The sequence below is a fragment of the Balaenoptera borealis genome (genome assembly GCF_965194805.1).
Source record: "Balaenoptera borealis genome assembly, chromosome: 3".
Lineage (NCBI taxonomy): Eukaryota > Metazoa > Chordata > Mammalia > Artiodactyla > Balaenopteridae > Balaenoptera > Balaenoptera borealis.
Genome location: NC_138866.1, coordinates 182,429,847 through 182,446,002, shown reverse-complemented (window position 1 = coordinate 182,446,002; position 16,156 = coordinate 182,429,847). Strand labels below are relative to the sequence as shown.

The following is a 16,156-nucleotide window of genomic DNA, read 5'->3' as shown; positions in this document are numbered from 1 at the left end:
ATGGGGGCCGGGGACAGCGCCCCCTGCCTCCCCGCAAGCGCTTCTTCTGCGGGAGAAAGGGGGCGGCGGCGATCACACCCCGGCGCTGCGCCCGGCAGCTGGGCTTTCGGTGAGGGAGCGAGCTGGGAAGAGTAGTCTTTTCTTTCTGCACGCCTCGCCGGGGTCAGGTCGCGACCCCGCCACGGCGTTCAGTCGGCGGTGCCATCCATATGCATGAAGGCTAATTAACTCTGAAAGGCCCGGCGGGCTGGGCCCTCCCCGCCACGCAGGGGTGGGGTGGGCGCGGGGCCCCAGCGTCTCCCCCGAGGCCCGGCCCCCGCAGCCCCTCCCGCGCCGGCCGAGTGCGCACGTGTGCGCAGGGAGCGCGCGCCTCCGCGGCGCGGGGACCGGCGGGGCCAGGGAGTTAGGCGCGTCGTTCGTCGCCAGCCTAGCAACACGTGCTGCCTTATCCAGAGAGCTCCCGCCCCGCCCTGCGCCCCGGGCCCAAAGTGCACAAGGGATGCTCATGCGAAAGGGCGTTTCAGGTTCAGGGGGCCGGGGTTCTAGTACCAACCCCGGCTGCCTGGGGGAGCGAGCGTGGCTAAGTCTCACACACACACACACACACACACACACACCCAGGTTCCCTGCGTTTGCTCTGCTCTGACATGAGGCTGCTCGGCTGGAAAATCAGTCGGGCACGTCTCACTGACGCTAAATCCCCAGAGGTCACTCCAGCTGCCATGTTTTCCCTAGCTCCCAGTACTTTTAGGTTTCCCAGTTCAGGGCAAGCCAGCAGGTGCCTTGGCTTCCATGAGGAGGCAATCTGTGGGGTGACCTTTTCTACTTCTTCCTTTATCAGTTAAGACTCTTCAAGTTTAGATTTTACAGACTACCGTGAACTAGCTTATGCAAACTAGAGAAAGTTTATCTTACGGGTAGAGGGTTTGCTAGTGGACCCACAACCTAGGATGCACCAGGCTCAGAAAGTTCCTAGTTTCTCCTTCACTCACCTTTTTTCTCTATTTCTGCTGCTTTTTGTTCGACTGGCTTCCTCTAGGCCTCTTTCTCAGTCTACTTGGCACAGAAGACGGTCCATTCAACTGGTGGGCTCAGGGCGGCCCAGCTGAGGCTGCATTTCCTGCTTTCAGGCACAAAGCCTCCGATTGGCCCCGCTTAGATCACGTGCCCAGCCCTGGTCCAATCCACTGTGAGGGCTCAGTCACGTGCTACAAACATGGCTGCCATGGGCCCACCCGCGGGGGGTAGGGGAGGCTTAAGGAGTGGGAGGGGCCAGACGTGCTAAAGGGCATGTACTGCGCTAACTCGAAACCTGATTTTAACCAGGCGTAGGGTAATTTCCTCATGGAAGGCTCTCTGGGCTCCTGACCCAGCGCTCGCTTCGCCTTCCAATAAAGAGGAGGGCAGGATTCCTTACGCCGAGTTCAGGGGCGCCAGGAAGAACATGCCTGACTTCCCTCCGCGTCAGGCAGGGAGTTAGGTGTGAAGTCGCAGGCGCGGGGCAAGACCACAGCGGAGGAGAAGCCGACTTTCTCAGGGAGACTTCTGTGGCCTGGGCCCGAGGAAGGGTGGGGATTGCGGGGGGAGGAGAGTGGCGCCCAGTGCCTCCCGGCCGGAGGGAAGCTTGCCCGCGGGGGTGACTGTCTCTCGCATCAGACTTCTTGAGGGCAGACCAGGTAGGCAGGTGAAACACTCAGCGCTCTTGGGCATAAAAAATAAATCTACCTTGACTAGTTCAGCAGCAAATGGATTTCTTAAGTGTATTAGTCAGGAGGGGCTAACCCTAACACAACACTCAAATCAAAGCGGCTTAACACAGTAAGAGGCTTATTTTGAGGCACAGTCCAGTGAGGGGGGATTCAAGGGCCCGAGCTCCTTTACTGCTCCTGGCTCCACCATCTTCTAGGGACCTCGTGTCTTCCACTGGGTCTCTCCCCCATCCTGGGAGCTAAGAGCATGGAGGACTGCACGGGGGTGGGGTGAGGGGGGTTAGGGACCAGGCATGGAAGTCCTTCATTTCTGCCCACATTCCATGAGTTAGAGCACAGTCATGTGGCCACACGCAGAAGCCAGGAAGCCTGGAAAAGGCAGTCCAGCAGCCCAGCTCCGTGTGTGCCCAAGGACTAAGAGAAAATGACTCAGGCGAGCATCTAGCCATCCTCTCAGGTGATGTTAGAGCATGCAGCGTCCCGGACGGGTGCGGGTAAGAGCTGAGGCTGGACTTCCAGGAGCGTTCCCAAATCCCGGCCTCAGGCTCCAAGAATAGACCGCGGTGGCCTCTGCACTCAGAGCCACTAATGCCAGAGACCTGCCTGGGTGCACATGCCACCTCTGCTAGCACTAATGAAACTTCCGGTCCCAGGGCTTGACCTTGCAGTGTCTGGGAAACAGCTGCCACCACTGAAAGCCGGATGTCTCTGCCATCACCCAAAACACTTCTAAGAAAGTATAGAGGCCCCAGGAGGAGCTCCCTCCTCTTCTCCCCACCCTCACCTTGTTTCCCTCCAGGTTATTCACTTCCAAGTTCAGGTCTTGAATGGGACCATTTGAGGGGTCAAGACTTTATCCTTCCTGCAGGGAAGGCTGGGTATTCGCGTTCTGACCTTTATTCTGAGAAGGCAGGACTCATTGTGAGATTTTCATGTAACAGGGAGATAAAGAGTAATAAACATGAAAGATTTCCACCATCCGGGGCGAGTGGGGAGGGGGAACTTCTGGCCATTGCACCTCTGGCTGGACCTAGATAACATGGTTGGGAGGAATTAGACATTATTTTCAAGCAGTTCCAAAATCAGAAAGGCCAAGTGGCAGAAACATAGGTTCTTGGAGTTGGGAAAAATGTTAGCGGTTACCTGTCTTCAACTTAATGCTGAATCCCTCTCCCAAAACTGCCCTGTGATCACCAGCCCCAGTGAAATATTCACAGTGACAGGTGACTCAGTACTGCCCTACAGGACAGCCCTTTGGATTACTTTTTGTTCCTAGAAGGTTCTTTTTTTTTTAATATAAATTTATTTATTTACTTTTGTCTGCATTGGGCCTTCGTTGCTACAACGTGGGCTTTCTCTAGTTGTGGCGAGCAGGGGCTGCTCTTCATTGTGGTGTGCGGGCTTCTCATTGCGGTGGCTTCTCTTGTTGCGGAGCACGGGGTCTAGGTGTGCAGGCTTCAGTAGTTGTGGCACACGGGCTCGGTAGTTGTGGCTCGCGGGCTCTAGAGAGCAGGCTCAGTTGTTGTGGCGCACGGATTTAGTTGCTCCGTGGCATGTGGGATCTTCCTGGACCAGGGCTCGAACCTGTGTCCCCTGCATTGGCAGGTGGATTCTTAACCACTGCACTACCAGGGAAGTCCTAGAAGGTTCTTTTTTAAGGGAAGCAGAAATCTTACTTTCTAGTACTTCCACCCCGGGCTCCAGTTCTGCTCTGGGACGCCACATGGGACAAATCTATCCTGCATACATATGACACATTTTATGCTCCAACTTCCTGTCCTTTTAAAAAACAAAAACAAAAAACCAAACTCTTCTCCAGGCTGAACAGCCCTCCTTCTCTCCATTCCATTCCTCATTTGGTGATCTTCTCGAGAGAGACTTGCGGGCAGAAGGTCGGAAGCACATATCCCCAAAGGCAGTGCTGTACACTTCACTACTTCTTACAACTGTCCCAGAGAGATGCACACACATTCCAATTTGACTGATGGAAAAACCAAGGTCCTGAGCAATCTGGCAATAGAAGAAATCCAGGGTCCAGATCAAGACTTGAAACCACAGTCCAAGTTCCACCAATGTCCCTCCCACGAGGTTCCATCCTCCCTGGGTCCATCCAAGGGCCACCTACCTATGTGCTGGGTCCCTGGGACTGTGCAGATTCCCAAGCCCGGGGAGGTCTGGCCTAGAGATGCTCCGATGGCCCGACTGTGGGGCTGTCACCTTGGTACCTTGCAACAGTTACTGCAAACAAAGACGTAGACATAGAAACAAGTCCTCCTGTAACAGCCTCTGACCACATTCCCCTGAATGTGTAGTATGATGACTTAGGAAGAAAAAAAAAAACTCATTTACCCTGACATTTTCTGTTAGGAAGAAGAAAAACATTTATGTTATCTTTTTGAAACCACTACCTGTCACCTCTGATGCGCTCAGCCTAATGGGTCCCCACGAGAAAGGAAGGAGCCTGTTATTAGCAGAATCACAAGTGATTGTACAGAGCTGCTCTGGAAACGATGCTTTAATAGACAGACATCGTGGGCAAGTTCAAATGTGGACGTTTCGCAGGCTGCCTCAACCATCTAGATCCTGGACTCCAATTATGGTGAATGCCCCAAATTCTGGATCCGTTGCTGTATCCATCTATTTTCCCACTGTTTTCATGATTAGAAAGGAAACGGACGTTTATTGCAAAATATCTGGAAAAGACATGCATATATATATTAAAAAATTAAAATGTCCAGGAATAACCACGGCTAACAATTTAGTGCCTTTCGTCTGGGTTTTTACACATATATCTGTATATAATGAGGTTAACGTCATGCTACAGATCCAGTTTTGTAGGCTTTTTCCTCATCTAATGTTGTATGGTGAGCATTTTGCCATATGGATTTGCTGAGAATATGGCTTGAAGGCTGAACCACATGCCTTCTTTCACTGGCTTGTTCCTCCGTCAGGAAACATGGAGTGTGCCAGGCGCTGTCCCAGGCTTTGGGGACACAATTTTCAGCGAGACAGCCAGCCCGGCCCTTGGGGGGACTCACCACCTTGGGGGGGAGAAGGAAGTGGGGATCCAGTCGTTGCCAAGGTGGTGAGCGTGGTGGGAAAGGACGGAGCATCACCCCGCGCGTACCGGGCGTCCTCGGTGGGCAGGGTGTGGCTCTGAGGAAGTCCTGCTCCGGCCCAGCCATGAACAGGTGAGTGTGGGAAGTGGTCAGATCCCTAAGGGAAGAGGTGGAAACGACAGAACTTGGCCGAGGACTGGATGTGAGGAAGGAACAAAGGGTGATGTCAAGGTCCCTAGCTTGGGCGCCAGGCGGGTGGCCCATGACCCACCTCCTGGTGCAGGAGCTTCAGGCAGTCTGTGCTTTTCCTTCTCTGGCTACTAGCAGTGCCGCAGGGAACATCCTTAAACACAAGTCTGTGGGCAGCGCTCTGCTGTGCCCTCAGGGGAAAGGAGGCTCTGGGTCACGTGGTGGAACGCTTTGTCATGATTTGATGTGTCTAATTGTCACCTTCTAGAGAGACGTCCCCACCAGTAGGGATGAGGGCCTCCGGCTGGGCCCCTCGTCCACATCAGCCGTAATGGTTACTGTGGCGACAACAGAGGGACATGTGTGGTCCTCCCCACGTGGCAGGCTCTGTCCTCAGCACCTCACATACTTTTACTTATTAAAGCCTCACACCCCAGCTCTGAACTCGGTGCTGTCAGGCCCTCATCCCAGAGGGGCTGAAGGAGGGACAGAGGTTCCCTCACCTGCCCGCTGTCACCGAGCACGTGAGCAGGGAGGGGACACCTCGTGCCGGGCGGCCTGACGCCAGAGCCTGTGCTCTCAACACCAGAGCAGCACTTTGTTTAATGTGGCCAATTGCATATTTCTTAAAAAACTATTTCTTTGAACACTACTCAATCTGAGTACCCCGCCAGTTACATTTCTCTAGTTGCCGCCCGAGGCCTGGCCCTGATGGCCGGGGTGGGGGGCCTTCTCTGGGTGTCCCTCGAGCTCGGGCGCCCCGGAGCCCCTGTCCTAATTCCCGGCCCCGGCCCCTGCGCACTGAGCGGCCTCCCCGGGCCTTGCGGGGCCCTCCTTCTTCTGGCGTCCTTCTTCATGTTCTTCTACACACAGACTCTGTGAGCCTTTGCGGGTCAGAGGCTTCCCTGTACTGAAGAGTTTGCATCTTGCTTGAACACAAGCAAACGCGGCAGCCGGTAGGAAACAGTAAGTACGGTCGTTCCCCCTTATCCACGGTTTCACCTTCCGAGGCTTTAGTTACCCGCGGTCAACTGTGGTCCGAAAATATTAAATGATTAACAATGTTGTGTTAGTTTCAGGTGTACGACTAACACAACATTGTTAATCAACTATGCTCCAATATAAAATAAAAATTTAAAAAAATTTTAAAAAAGAAAATATTAAATGGATAATTCCAGAAATAAACGAGTCATATGTTTTAAGTCGCATGCCATCCTGAGGAGTGTGATGAAATCTCGCTGAGGTTGCTAAGATCTGTGTTCAGAACAAACCTCCTATTCATGAAATTGTGAAGAAGGAAGAGAGAATTAGTGCTGGTTCTGCTGTTGCACCTCAAAGTGCAAAAGTTACGGTCACAGTGGCTGATAAATGCTTAGTTAAGATGGAGAAGGCATGACATTTTTACAATAAGATATTGTATTATTATAATTGTTCTATTTTATTTTTAGCTATATTTGTTCATCTCTGTGCGTATTTATACATTAAACTTCATCGTAGTGGGTAAGTATAGGAAAAAGCATAGTGTCTATGGAGTTGAGTACTCTCCATGGTTTCAGGCCTCCACTGGGGGTCATGGACCGTATCCCCAGTGGATAAAGGGGGACCAGTGTAAAACCCACACAGGACCAAGAACCCACATTCTCAGGAGGCATCCTTGTTCCACCTGGGGTCCCGGGAAAGCCTGGGGGGGGACCCTATGCTGCAGTGTGGTGTCCTGGAAAGTTCCTTCCTAAGTGGTGACTTCCAAGGGGGTGCGGTGGCCGGCCCCAGGGACGGGCAGTCTCTGATGTCCCGGGGGACACAGCGGGCGCTGTCCCGCCCCTGGAGGGTCTCTCTGGGAGGGGCTCTGTCATGTCCACCTCAGCTGGGGTGGGGGGAGAAAAGCCCAAGCCAGAACAGGAAGTACAGTTGTAAATGGAGTGAATCTTTTTATTTTACCAGAACCAGATGTATAAAAGTACCAGGAAAAAAGGAAGCCAAAGGTTAACAAAACAGACTACTGCCATCAAGAACAATGAAGTTATACGGCCATGAATGTCAAGGGCATGGTTTACGAGGTGCAATTCTGGGCTGGACGCCCCGGGCCCGACAGGAGGGCTGGGCGCCCAGCACTTCCCGGGGAAACCCCTGGGTGCCTGGGTCTCCCACCCTGGCCATCTGCAGATTGGAAGTGGATCTGTGCCTTGGATTCTCTGCTGTCAGCCTTGTCTCATCTGTGACCTCAGTCCCACCGTTGTCTAAGTGCCCAAGTAGTGACCTTCACTAGCACTTAGCTGCCACATCTGCTGGATGGCAGTCCCGCGGCTCAGACTGACGCACGCTGAGACCTGGGTGTGCTCACCTCGGTGTGTGAATGTGCACACAGGCCACACGTGTCTTCAGAGCAACGCCCTCTCCTCTGCTCCAAACCCCCCAGTGATTCCCACCCACTCCCTTCCTCCCAGTAAAAGCAGGCGGCGCACCGATGGCCCTCAGGCACCCCGAGGTGGGACCCCCGCCGCCCCTCTGGCTCACTCCCCTGCTCCCTGCCAGCCACTTCTCTACCCGGTCAGCTCACTCCCACCGCAGGCTTTGCACTGGCTATTCCTTTCCTGGAAAGCATCTCCAGATATCCACACGTCTCCCTGCCTCCAAGTCTCTGCCCTGGTGTCACCTGTCGACCAAGTAGCTGTGACGGTGGAGCACATGGTGCAAGGGGAAGGGGGTCTTCTGGCACCTCAGCCAGAGACACTAAGAATATTCCTGCTTAGAGGGTGCCCTTGTGGCCTTGGATCCTGAGGACAGGATTGTAGCAGAACCTGCAAGGGCCCGGGAGGTCCAAGGTGAGCTTCCCAAGTCACTTACTAAGTGGGTACCTCAAACCTGAGCCCTCCGAGTCACAGGTGGCTTTTCCAATACGACGTGTGTTGCTCTGTGCGTCCTGTAGCATCATTTCATCTCAAAGCAAAGGAAAGCACGTGACACTCTGGCCGATGGAGCCAACAACTTAGCACAGAATCCCGTAAGGCAGGTAGGTGGGAGGGCAGGGGCCTCCACACACTGCGCTCAGAGCCCAGCCCTACCCTCCAGGGAGACGGGGCGCGTGGGCAGGTAGCCCAGAGAGAGGCAGCACCCACGCACCTGCCCACCCCCTCCCGGGGCTGGGCTCTTGATACCTTACAGATTCCAGAATGAGCTACAGAGGGGCTTGTTTTAGAGCCAAGCAGGGCTATTTTATAGCAGATTTTCTTGTTGAAGAATTTGCAAACTGAGGCTTCCCTGGTGGCGCAGTGGTTAAGAACCCGCCTGCCAATGCAGGGAACACGGGTTCAAGCCCTGGCCCGGGAAGATCCCACATGCCGCGGAGCAACCAAGCCTGTGCACCACAGCTACTGAGCATGTGCTCTAGAGCCCGCGAGCCACAACTACTGAGCCCGCGTGCCGCAACTACTGAGCCTGTGCTCTAGAGCCCGCGAGCCACAACTACTGAGCCTGTGCTCTAGAGCCCGCGAGCCACAACTACTGAGCCTGTGCTCTAGAGCCCGCGAGCCACAACTACTGAGCCTGTGCTCTAGAGCCCGCGAGCCACAACTACTGAGCCTGTGCTCTAGAGCCCGCGAGCCACAACTACTGAGCCTGTGCTCTAGAGCCCGCGAGCCACAACTACTGAGCCTGTGCTCTAGAGCCCGCGAGCCACAACTACTGAGCCTGTGCTCTAGAGCCCGCGAGCCACAACTACTGAGCCTGTGCTCTAGAGACCGTGAGCCACAACTACTGAGCCTGCGCACCTAGAGCCCATGCTCTGCAACAAGAGAAGCCACGCAATGAGAAGCCCACGCACCACAACAAAGAGTAGCCCCCGCTCACCTCAACTAGAGAAAGCCCGTGCGCAGCAACAAAGACCCAACGTGGCCAAAAATAAATAAGTAAGTAAATAAATTTATTTTAAAAAAATTTGCAAGCTGTGTTTGACTCCCTGTCTACCTCTCCCCTCCCCCCACCACCATCAGCTGCCCAGCCCGGCTGGCCGGGTCCCCTGGGAGTTCTCAAAGGTACCTGTGGTCCCTGGGAGGCAGGCCTGCTGGGCAGAGGGAGGCTGGATGATTCACACCTGCTGTGTGCAAAGCCCTGTGGAGGGGAGGGACTTAGATGCAGGTGGGAGGGAGGCCTGGGGACCACTGGGTACTAGGCTCTGTCCTCAAGACAGCAGGAAGCCGGCGGGCATCTCTCCGAGCACACCCGTCCATCCGGAGGCTGCTCCCTACAACCCTCAGCCCGACCTTCCGAGACAAACCGAGGCCCTACGCGCACCCTGAGCGGGGCTGGAGGTGATGCTGTTCATCTGCTGTATCTCTGGACACAGAGCCCGAATGTGCTGACGGAGCAGATTCGAAGAACTCGGACGGGAAAATCCGTATTGCAAACCACCGTACTTAGGTTTATTCCACGAACCGCAGCGTGTTCACCACTCTCGTTCTCCTCGAAGTGCACAGATGAATTAGGGAGCTTTTGCCCCTTCTGGCTATGAAGAAAGGATGGGAGAGAATGGAACGCACGAGAATCCCGGAAAATAATTGATCCAGGCAGCGGCTTTGGTCGCTACATCTGACTACTCACCACATTTGGTAACATTAAGCGGTGGGCCCCCTCCCTGGGCCAGAGGAGGAGAGAGTCATCTGTCACCCAGAAGCAAAAGGTCTCCGTAGAGCCACCGCGTGCTCAGGCGTCAGCTGGGAGCTGGGGAGACGACCGCGGTGGGGGCCGGAGGCAGAATGGGGGGTTTCTGCCCGCAGGGATGGTCCTCAGTAATGCAGGCGTGTAAACTGAACGTCCCCTAGAAGTTCAGACGACAGGGTAATTACCGGCCCCGCAGACACTGGGAACGGGGGCCGCACAGCTCGCCCGCCTCTTCTGTGCCCAGCACCGCACCTGTCGGCGGGTTTAACTGTGAACGGATAAGGCACGTTGTGATCCCATTTTGCAGTTCAAGGTTCCGGAAGCCGGGGGAGGTTCAGTAACTGGCATGACAATGGCAGGTCCGAATCCCAGCCCTCTGACCCCAGACCCACTTCCCTGTCCCTGCTCACTACACGCTGCGGGGGGAGGGGAGGAAGAAGAGATTTCAGGATGGAGACACAGCATCAAGGGAGGAGGGAGATAAGGGGGCCTCTGGCAAAGAGAGGACACCTGGGACGTCACCTTCCTAGTGACGGGGGTCCCAACCCCAGAAAAAGCCAACTCCCCAGGTTGGCACACACCAGCCTTGAGTGTCAGTTACATCTTGTCGTGACTGTATTTCTCAGCCCCTCTGGAGTGAGGGGGGAGACAGAGGCCAGAGGAGACACTTCGAGCCAGTGTCCCTGGGGGTTTGGAAGAAGGGTGACTAAAGAAATACCTGGAGTCCATAAAAACAACACATTTTTCTAGATCTAGGGATATTCTGGACTGTTCCTCAGAGGCCAGGACAGAAGTGCCCTTGTTTGAAATTCATAATTTACCACTTTGTCATTTCAATCACATCATCTCCAAACAAAAAAAGAGAGGATCTTCTTTACAGCCTAAACATTAAAAAGTCTTCACTAAAATTTAAACATGAGAACAGTATTTTTCTGAGTATTCTGGACTGTGCCATCAATAATAGAACAACTGCTTTTAGCTCCTTGGCATTTCAACCCATTTCGTCAGGCAGCCAGGTAAAACCGTATTTGCCTATTCTTTTAATTTTGTTGTTATTTTACATCAGATTGCAATGATTTCCATGTGAATGATTCTCTTTTTCCCGTATGTGGAAAGAACGTGAAAAAGTTAACAGGGTAACTTGTAACAAGGCCTGCTCTGGTGTCTCCCTTACAGACATTTCAACTTGTCGGTCTCAAGGCAAAGGTTTGTGACACTGTAGAGAGACAGCCCTGCCCTCTTACAGCCCCTTGGAAAAGAGCCCCACCACACACACTGTCCTCTAGCCACCAAACTAAGTGGCTCAGAAACAAAATTTCTGAATTTCCCTCCCAGGCTGCCATCTTGGTCTGAAGTCCCACAAAGCTTCCTCTAAAGCAAGTTAGCGGTCTCTCTCTTCTCCCTTCTCTCATCCACACAGCTGCCAGCACCATCCTCCCCAAACACAGGTCAGGGCAGAGTGTTCTCCACTTGGTCCTCCTCTCTACATAAAGCCCTGTAGCCTTCAAGGTCCTCTTAGCACTGGGAGGCGTGAACCCCCCTCTCTCTCTCTCAAACACACCAGGCATTGTCATGCCATGTGCTGTATTTATGCTGACCCTTCAGCCTAGAATGTCTCCTTCTCTGGTTAAAAAATCATACTCGAGACCCAAATGGAGTTGGACCTCCCAGTTCTCCTAGTTGGAGTGGATCACACTTTCCTCTTTGATCCCACAGTATTTGATGGCTCCATTATAGCATTTGTTTCACTTTGGTTTTTGTATCTGTTTAAATTCCTTGGGCTACAACATATGCTTCTTAATGGCAGATGTCATCCCTTTATATCCTGTGGATATTGATTGGGTGTTTCTGTGTACAAGTCATGCAACTTGACACTGTGAGAATCTCATGTGATAAGGCATGGACCTTTACTTTGAGAAGTGTGAAGTCCATACTTTCAACATGTGCGTTGGGAACAGAGCCAATATCTTAAGTATAACAAGAGCTCTTACAAATCAATAAGAAAAGCGTGAATATCCCTATAGGAAACGAAGGTAGTTTCAGACACTGCTGGTGAGAGTATTCATTGTCACCACTTTTCTGGAGGGCATTTTGACAACACACATTTAAAATATGTATAAACTTTTGTTCAGTAATTCCACACTAAGGAGCTTCACCTAAGGAAGCAGTTAGGACAGGCACGGAGATTAAATACCACTGTGCTTAACATCATTATGTTCAAGACAGGGTGATTTGTAATACTAAAAGAATGGAAATAGCACATCCATAGGATAGAATTTTTGCAAAAGTAAAAATTATGTTTTTTTAAAAGTATTTAATGCACAGAAAAATATCAAGGATAAAATATGAAAAAAGGAGAGTACACATAAAAACCTGCTTCAATACCAAAATGTATCTCTAAGAAGTGGTATTTTAGGTTTTTAAAATTGGGTCCTGTAAATTTTCAACAATGATTATATGTCTACTTTAAAACCAGAAAAAAAACTTTTTTTGAAAGAAGAATATTAAGTCGAAAAGGAGACATAAGGCAAGTACAGAAAGGCCCAGGGCTGGGATCCAGCCAGTACCCACCAGTACACACCAGTACACACCAGTACACATGTTCAGTGCAGCTGTAACGGCCAGTGGCCATTTGTCTGGTTGGGGCCCCCCATACTGGTCATTAAAAATATTTAGTGTCACCCATGCAAATAACCATGATAAGTTTCTTAAAGCCCAGATAAAGTGCTTTTAAAAATGACATTCAATGAAAAGAATTACTTGCTCTAAAACCGTTAAAAAAGGGAATGAAATACACCATCATATGCTATAGACTTTTGGAATCACTGAGCTTAGTAGCTGGAAAGAATCTTAATGATCAGCAAGGGCACAGATGGAGAAAATGTGGTTCAGAATTATTCACCCACTGTCCAAGGTCCAAGAGGTAGGGTGGTGTGATGGCTTGAATTATATCCCTCCCACCTGCCCCTCAAAATCCATATGTTGAAGTCCTAACCCCCAGTTCCACAGAACATGACCTTCTTTGGAAATAGGGTCATTGTAGATGTAATTGGTTAAATGTAGATGAGGTCATGAGGGTGGGCCCTAATCCAATATGGCTGGTGTCCTTAAAAGGGGGAAACTTGGACCCAGACATGCACATAGGGAGAACACCATGCAAACACGAAGGCAGAGATGGGGGCGATGCTTCTATAAGCCAAGGATTATAGCCAAGGAGTGGCTAAAGATTGCCAGCAAATCACCAGAAAAACAGGACCAGCACCTTTATTGCAGGCATTTGGCTGTTCTTCTTACATTCCTCTTCCAGGCCCAGATGTCTGAGGCCGGAATGCTGGGTCTGGAACTTCCAATGAAATCCAGATTATGTGGTTTTTTTAAATTTTATTGAAGTATAGTTGATTTACAATGTTGTGTTCATTTCTTCTGTACAGCAAAGTGACTCAGTCTTACATATATATATATATATTCTTTTCCATGATGGTTCATCACAGGATGTTGAATATAGTTCTCTGTGCTCTACAGTAGGACCTTGTTGTTTATCCATCCTGTACATAATAGTTTGCATCTGCTAATCCCCAAACTCCCACTCCATCCCTCCCCCAGCCCCCTCCCCCTTGGCAACCACAAATCTATTCTCTATGTCTGTGACTCTGTTTCTGTTTTGTAGATATGTTGATTTGTGTCTTATTTTAGATTCCACATATTCTGTATTGAATCCTCTTACCACCAGGGCAAAGAAAGGAGCTATGAGGGATGGGGTCTGTCTTGATAGAGCTCGCCCTCTGATTAGGAAACAAGACACACTCCCAGGACGATAGGCAGCAGCTATCCACTGTGTGTGGGATCTCACCACCCATGAAACACAGGGAGGCGTAGTCCCAGTCACGGAGGCCTCCTGCCCCGTCTGGTCTCGCTACGCTGTGTTCCATGATCAAAACCACCCCGGACTCAGAAGCAGCTGGGAGCTCAGAAGGTCAGGGTGGTGATGGGGCTCGTGTCTGAGGCCCACCCTAGGGTGTGAACTCTTTAGGACAAAACAAGACGAAAGCAGCAGGGAAGCCCCTAGGACCCACTTTCTTTAACTAGAAGTTAGGCAGGAAAACAAGAGACCAGTGAGGCCTGGACTTCTGGTTTTCAGCCCCTGGGCTGACCTGGCCAGCCCCATTCCCACCCAGGCCGGACTCCCGGAGCCCCTAGCCCAGGCCCAGCCCTGCCCGAATCACCCAGAGAACCAGCCTCCGGGGCCCACCAGGAGTCCGGCCAAGTGTTCCATGACCCGCAGAACTTGGAGAACAGAGTATTTCCACAAAGCAGTTTTAAATCCAAACAACTGACTCTTCTGGAAACCATTGCCTCAAGCTGCAGGAGGCAAGAAAAAAGAAAAAAAAAAAAAAGAACAATCCGCAAATTAAAGTCCATAATACATTTTGTACATAGTTTGTGGTTTCAGAGTCACTTTAATCTTTCTCCCCCCTAAACTCTTCCAAAGATCTGTGCATCGGCTGAGCCAAAACGCGGTTGCACTTCTAAGCAGAAACCTTGTAAAACTAGACTCTGGACTGTGTCCCTCACAGGCTTGTAACATCTCCAAGAGCAAAGAGTGACACGATACACTGAAACAGGTCCAAGGAACCATCCCTATGCTTTGTGTCAAAGAGCTGCTTTCTTAAAGTCTTAGGACCGTGTGTCAGGCCGGCTGGAGGCTGCTTTGCTTTCTTGCTGCGGAGCTCGGGTCGGCACAGTCGAGCGCATCAGCCCCATCGTCCTGGGGGCTGCAGTGTGTCTGCCTGGGGTCCTCAGCCCCTCCACCACCGCCGAGCGAAGCCCACGGGTGCCTTGGCACGGCTGGGCAGGCGGCACCACGGAGGGTGGCTGTGAGGGGGAGACTCAGGGGAGCCCCCACGCTCGGCGCCCTGCATCTCCCTGCTAGACAGACCCCGGGACCCCAGCATGTGCTGGATCCGTCCAGCCCCGCAGGCCAGGCCTGTGGCTCCTCTGCCCCCGATGGCGGAGAGCGCCGTTCTGTTTGTTTTTTCAAAGTCTCCATTTCACACCAAGCATTGTGAACACAACCTTGTCAATCAGCTAGACTTCAATAAAATCTAAAAACAAAAGGAGCAGGGAACTGTATTCAATACCCCGTGACGAACCATCATGGAAAAGAACATGAAAAAGAATATATAAGTATGACTGAGTCACTTTGCGGCACAGGAGAAATTAACACAACATCGTAAATCAACTAGACTTCGATGAAATTAAAGAAAAAGAAAAGAATTGTGTCTCTAGGCTTGGCCTTTGTTCCCTCTCTTTCCTGAGGAAGCCTGGGACCCAGGGCCCAGGAACGGTCTAGCAAAAGAAGCTGTCGGACAAGGAAAAGCGGAGTTAATCTAACTACTTAGCACCCTCATCTAATCTAAGCGTGTTCACACTTCAGCAGGTGTGAAAACACGAAGAGTGCCAGAGGGAATCTGCTCTCACCGTAGTGAGAGCGCCCGGCCTTGGAGTCGGACGGCCCGGGTTAAAGCCTGACCGCTCAGCTTGTCGCCCTCACGCCAGGCGGGTGGGAGCCCGTCCCAGGGCCCCCGCGGGGGCACCCAGCGTCGTGGAAGCATCTGTCTGCGCTTTCCTCATCACTCTGGTCTCCCCCGACGGGACCCCTGTGAGTTCTATTTCCCGGCGTCTCCCACCCTGAGTGACACAGGACGCGGGCTTGGGCTTTCCCCACCCATCTGAGCAAACACACTACACAGTTACACCCAGGAGTGGATCCCAACAAAGCGGTGTCACCGCTAGCACCCCCGACCTGAGGTTAAGCCTGGGAGAAATCGGAAACAGGTGTTTGCCGAGGGACCCTCGTCACCCCAGGGACCCTCGTCACCCCAGGGAGGGTCTCAGAGGCGGAGCACAGCCCCACAGCCTGCAGGGGGAAACGGGCGGCCCAGAGCCGTGGGCGGCCGTGGTGGGGGGGTGGGGCATGCTCTCCTCCGCCTACCCACCCCCTCCATCCGGACTGGGTCCACATCCTCACCTTGGAATCAATGATCTGTCTCCAGCGGAGTCCCAGGTTAAGCACACATCTGGGAGGCGGGAGGGATGGACGCCACAATACCCATGAGGACCTGAGAGCAGACGTGCTTGCCGGCTAAGAGGGGCCCTGGGAGGGGGTGAGACAGGGGAGGGGGCAGCATCAGGGGACCCCTGCACGGCTACCAGCAGGGCGCAGGCCCTCGGGGACAGGCAGCGCCCGTCCCCGGGCCGACCACCGGGTCCAGCACAGGGAAGTGGGCGTCACAGGGTGCAGGGTGTGAATCTATGGAGGGCGCATCTGTGACCCACAGGGACAGTCCTGCGAGCATGGACCATGCCAGGCTCAGCCTGTCCTTTGGGCACCTGCTGCCCGGGGACCTGGAAGCCGGGAGGCCAAGCCCTGATTGTCAACAGGCCCTTCGGCCAGCTGGTACCACACCGACCCAGCTGTGGGCTCTGGGCACCCACAGACACCCACCATCCCGGCCTAGCTTGTGCACCTGGAGCCCCATCCCA

The 16,156-nt window shown here is 52.7% G+C and overlaps 1 protein-coding gene across 26 annotated transcripts in view; it reads right to left on the bottom strand.

Annotated features, from left to right (window-relative positions):
* Positions 1-405: 405 nt before the first annotated feature.
* ZNF438 (zinc finger protein 438) overlaps positions 406-16,156 on the bottom strand; it is a 215,358-nt gene continuing 199,607 nt past the window's right edge. For 6 of the 26 annotated variants that reach the window (XR_014242914.1, XR_014242917.1, XR_014242918.1 and 3 more), the window contains 3 exons: positions 15,642-15,767; positions 9,554-9,770; positions 8,793-9,458 (listed from right to left, as the gene is read on the bottom strand). The gene's annotated coding sequence lies outside the window, so the exon portion shown is untranslated. Of the gene's footprint in view, positions 4,926-8,785; positions 9,459-9,553; positions 9,771-15,641; positions 15,768-16,156 lie in introns of those variants that run through there. The other 20 variants (XR_014242903.1, XR_014242904.1, XR_014242905.1 and 17 more) reach the window with 14 other exon arrangements.